Below are 6,000 nucleotides of genomic sequence, written 5' to 3' on the forward strand. Positions count from 1 at the left end.
CCTAAACTAGCTAATCTCTCCCAGGAGACCACAGCTAAATGTGAGGCCCAGGCCTTCCTCCTCATAAACATCCCCCACAGAACAGCATCAACACAGCACTTAGCTCACCACACCACACCACACTCAGAGCTGAAGTGATAGCTGATAGATAACAAACTAAAAGAGAGTGCACTGCACACCCCCAGCAGCCCAGGTGGGGCACAGATGGTTATTGATCATAGAGAGATCCATTACTAATAAGCAATGATAGTTACTAGTACCAAAATACCAATGTAGACTTGAATCAATATACCATATCAATTACCAGATAGATTGTCATAAATAAATGATAAATGATACAAATAAACAAATCATTTTGCCTCAAATTCTCTCATATTCTCATACTCTGGGACCGAAATTCTGAGTCTCTCTCATGAAGTCAAACCCAATCCTTGGGAAGGAACATTCCATGACAAATCCCAATTCAATTGATCACAACACACACAGAGGCCCTGCAAAACCAACAATGTCCAATGTTTTGAGGACTAGATGTAAATCTCGGTCCGTTTCCCTCCTAAACGCCAGGTCATTCTGAACTCACTTCCTGCCTGTTATGACCTCACTTCCTCCCTGCTTCATGGATTTTTCTCCTCACCAGGAAGTAGCGGACTGACACACTTGTTCAGAGCGAGCCACACCCCAAACATCTCAGTCAGGACAGGGGTCAGGGAAAGATTTGGGGCCTAACTAAAATACAAGAAACCATGAAGCATTCACAAATTATTGTGGAGTTCTGCAGCACAGTACTGGTCATCTGAGTGCACCACCTTCTATTCATTTGCGAATAGCATTCAAATGCATATTTTTATTTCTCTATAGGGTGAGACTTGGAAATCTGGAAAGGTTGTGGATAAAGGCCCAGATTTGACAGATAGGGTCATGACAAGTCCAGCAGCGCACTCCTACACACACACACACCCCTCTACACACACTTAAACAAACAAACACAAACTCAGTCATATGAATCTGCTGACTGTGTCATTAGCTGAGGGACTGAAGTCTTCTGACTTCAGGGTGAATATAGTACTGCCTGTCAACCCAACTATCCAAGATCAGTACAACACTCTGTGTACATGTGCCTCACACGCTGAGCCCCAGACAACCTTTCACCAGTCTTCCCCCTGTTGTGATTGTCAAAAGAGACAGCTGCCCCCTGGAACCACCATTTTAAATGTATACTGTGTTTATTGGGGCGCCTGTTGCATTTTACTGCTCATTTGTTGCTGTTGCTGGAACGGCCACCCTTAGGTTTTGCAAAGACGTCAGGCTCAGTATATCAAGGTGTTATTGTTGGAAGCATCTTATCACAGTTTCAAATTGCTCTGGGATTAAATAATAATACAAGACCATGGTGCTTGCCTACGGAGCTGTGAGGGGAACGGCACCTCCGTACCTTCAGGCTCTGATCAGTCCCTACACCCAAACGAGGGCATTGCGTTCATCCACCTCTGGCCTGCTGGCCCCCCTACCTCTGCGGAAGCACAGTTCCCACTCAGCCCAGTCAAAATTGTTCACTGCTCTGGCACCCCAATGGTGGAACAAGCTCCCTCACGACGCCAGGACAGCGGAGTCACTCACCACCTTCCGGAGACACTTGAAACACCACCTCTTTAAGGAATACCTGGGATAGGATAAAGTAATCCTTCTACCCCCCCTTACCCCACCCCCAAAAAATAATTAATAATAATTGTAAAGTGGTTGTCCCACTGGCTATCATAAGGTGAATGCACCAATTTGTAAGTCGCTCTGGATAAGAGCGTCTGCTAAATGACTAAAATGTAAATGTAAAATGTAAGTGAGATGTAGTGAGAAGGAAATGATTACTCAGGTGTTACATGCAGAAGGAAGGCTACTTTTCCAGACCACTCGAGTGGTTACAGTATAATGTAATAAACTCTACTCTCCTTTTATTTATTAGACATTTTGCAGGATGAACTCTTGAGACAAAATCTCTTCAGATGAACTCTCTTGAGATGCACCATCTCCAAATTAAAAAACAAAGCAAACAAACAATACTTAGTAACAAGAATAATATGGCAACTACTGTCTAATAATAATAACAATGAATGTATAATAACAAAACTAAAACGTACATTAACAGCATATAAATGTTGTTGCGCAACTACTAATAGGCCTATTATTAATAGGTATTTTATTTACTGTACAGTACAGTGCTCTACTGTACTGTGCTGTGCTGTATTCTACTTTGCTCTGCTGTGCTGTATTGTAATGTCCAAACTTGTGAAACATAGATGTCTATGATTGGTACAGATTTGGTCTTGTTTGGGGATGGAGCTCATTAGAATCTGCACTGTTCCTCAAGTAAATGTGTTTTTATAATATTTCCAGTGGCAGTTAAATTGTAGGTGTATGGTTTGGCATAAGTGAAAAAGTGATTCGCAGCGTCACTCTGTTACCGTGGAATTGACCTTTTAAAAACAGTGTTTTTGACTGCAGCTCCATCCTTTTCCATTGTGATGGTGGGAAAGGGTTTTCGACAGAGGTTTTATGGTCAATAAGCATGTTATAAGCATGTATGACCACAAAACAACCATAACCAAATGTATGATTGTGATGAGTAGGATAAATACCATCCACAGACATTTTAAATCCATTCCCGTGCCTTCATTTCCTGCATATACACTCCCCAATGTATTTATTTGGACAGTTGAGCAAAATAAATATTTGGTTCTATACTCCAGCATTTTGGATTTGAGATCAAATGTTTTATATGAGGCGACAGTACAGAATGTCACCTTTTATTGGAGGGTATTTTCATACAAATCTGTTTTACCATTTAGAAATGAAACCACTTAATGTATCTAGTCCCCCCATTTTAAGGTGTAATAAGTATTTGGACAATTCACTTATAGTATAAGTGAGTAATATTACCTTTAGTCAAAAGTTTAGTATTTGGTCCCATATTCCTAGCACGCAATGACTACATGAAGTTTGTGACTCTACAAACTTGTTGGATGCATTTCCAGTTTGTTTTGGTTGTGTTTCGGATTATTTTGTGCCCGATTTAAATTAATGGTAAATAATATGTCATTTTGGAGTCCCTTTCATTGTAAATAAGAATAGAATATGTTTCTGAACACTTTTACATTAATGTGGATGCTACCATGATTACAGAATAATGATGAGTGAGAAAGTTACAGAGGCATAAATATCCCCCCCCCCCCAAATGCTAACCTCCCCTGCTATTGGTAATGGTGAGAGGTTAGCTTTTGTTTTGGGGGCATGATCTTTGTGCATCTGTAACATTCTCACCCATCATTATTCACGATTCATTCATGATTATCCGTAATCATGGTAGCATCCAGAAACATAATCTCTTCTTATTTACCATAAAATGGCACAATACATTATTTACCATTAATTTCTATTGAGCACAACATAATCCAAAACACAACCAAAACACAGTGCAAATACATCCAACAAGTTTGTAGAGTCACACGTTTGATGCAGTCATTTCATGCTAGGAAAATGGGACCAAACTTTTGATAAATGGTAATACACCAAATTCTTATTACACCTTCAAATGGGGGGACTAGATACATAAAGCGCATTCATTTCTAAATGGTAAAATGGATATGTATGAAAATACCCTTAAAAAACATTTGATCTCAAATTCAAAATGCTGGAGTATAGAGCCAAATTAAAAGTGTTAACTTCACTGTCCAAATAAATACGTAATGGAGGTAGTGTGCCTAGTCATAAAGTACTTGTTCATCTTAGTTGAAAATAAATGCATGTGAATAACTGCAATTTCCCTCCATTCAACTTCCCCCTTATAAGTCCCAGTTGTCCAACTCCAGCAGACCTTCTCTGGTCCTCTACTCTGCTTTGTAAAGTAGCTTAGGTTTCATTAAAGGTAGGATTGCCATTGGTCTCCCTGCCTCACCATTACGACTTTACAACTGGCGACTTAATGCAATTTCACAGCTCCAAGTCCACGCGTCCACCACAGGGTCCAAACCCCTGACTAAGGCTGAGCCCGACCACCCACATCTTTACAAGCACCGACCAGAGAGGTGCTGAAAGGGTTACGGGACTGCCGGGGAGTATGGGTAAAGAAAACCAGAAGCCACCGTTTAAATTCCAGAGCAGGAAAGGACTGTAATAACACAACATTGTCAAAGGGCTAGCTCGAAATAAACATGTTACAATTATATTCTCGTTTATTATTCATAATAAAGACGGTAAAAGGGGGAAAAATAGAAGTTCAGCAGTGTATGAGTTCTATAATTGGTGCCTTATCCTGCCTCTCCCAGTAACTCATGGCTTCACTGACAGAAAGTGGGACAGAAACCTTTTACAGCACTAAATTAGTTTTGTGAGGATCCAAAATGATCACATACAGCTTGTAATAAACTGTGTGAAAGGAAGGAAGGAAAGGTGGGGTATCAACACAGACCTGCACTTCAATCAGTGTAGATGAAGGGGAGTAGACAGGTTAAAGAAGGCTTTTTAAGCCTTGAGACAATTGAGACATGGATTGGTATGTATGCCATTCAGAGGGTGAATGGGCAAGACAAAAAATGTAAGTGCCTTTGAACGTGGTATGGTAGTAGGTGCCAGGCTGCAGGCACACCTGTTTGTGTCAAGAACTTCAACACTGCTTGGTTTTTCATGCTCAACAGTTTCCCGGGTGTATCAAGAATGGTCCACCACCTAAACGACATCCAGCCAACTTGACAAAACTGTGAGAAGCATTGGATTCAACATGGGACAGCATCCCTGTGGAACGAGTCGATGCACGACATATTGAGGCTGTTCTAAGTGGGGGTGCAGTGCAACTCAATATTAGGAAGATGTTCCTAATGTTTGGTACACTCAGTGTACATACAGTTGAAGTCGGAAGTTTACATACACTTAGGTTGGAGTCATTAAAACTCGTTTTTCAACCACTCCACAACTGTATTGTTAACAAACTATAGTTTTGGCAAGTCGGTTAGGACATCTCCTTTGTGCATGACACAAGTAATATTTCCAACAATTGTTTACAGACAGATTATTTCACTTATAATTCACTGTATCACAATTCCAGTGGGTCAGAAGTTTACATACACTAAGTTGACTGTGCATTTAAACATCATTTGAGTCAATTGGAGGTGTACCTGTGGATGTATTTCAAGGCCTACCTTCAAACTCAGTGTCTCTTTGCTTGACCTCATGGGAAAATCAAAAGAAATCAGCCAAGACCTCAGATTTTGTTGTTGTTGACCTCCACAAGTCTGGTTCAGCCTTGGGAGCAATTTCCAAACGCCTGAAGGTACCACGTTCATCTGTACAAACAATAGTACGCAAGTATAAACACAATGGGACCACGCAGCCGTCATACCGCTCAGGAAGTAGACACGTTCTGTCTCCTAGAGATGAATGTACTGTGGTGTGAAAAGTGCAAATCATTCCCAGAACAACAGCAAAGGACCTTGTGAAGATGCTGGAGGAAACAGGTACAAAAGTATCTATATCCACAGTGAAACGAGTCCTATATCGACATAACCTGAAAGGCCGCTCAGCAAGGAAGAAGCCACTGCTCCAAAGCTGCCATAAAAAAGCCAGACTACGGTTTGCAACTGCACATGGGGACAAATATCGTACTTTTTGGAGAAATGTCCTTTGGTCTGATGAAACAAAAATAGAACTGTTTGACCATAATGACCATTGTTATGTTTGGAGGAAAAAGGGGGTTGCTTGCAAGCCGAACACCATCCCCACCGTGAAGCATGGTGGTGGCAGCATCATGCTGTGGGTGTGCTTTGCTGCAGGAGGGACTGGTGCACTTCACAAAATAGATGGCATCATGAGGAAGGAAAATTATGTGGATATATTGAAGCAACATCTCAAGACATCAGTCAGGAAGTTAAAGCTTGGTCGCAAATGGGTCTTCCAAATGGACAATGACCCCAAGCATACTTCCAAAGTTGTGGCAAAATGGCTTAAGGACAACAA

This window comes from Coregonus clupeaformis, chromosome 34 (genome assembly GCF_020615455.1).
Source record: "Coregonus clupeaformis isolate EN_2021a chromosome 34, ASM2061545v1, whole genome shotgun sequence".
In the NCBI taxonomy this organism is placed as follows: Eukaryota; Metazoa; Chordata; class Actinopteri; order Salmoniformes; family Salmonidae; genus Coregonus; species Coregonus clupeaformis.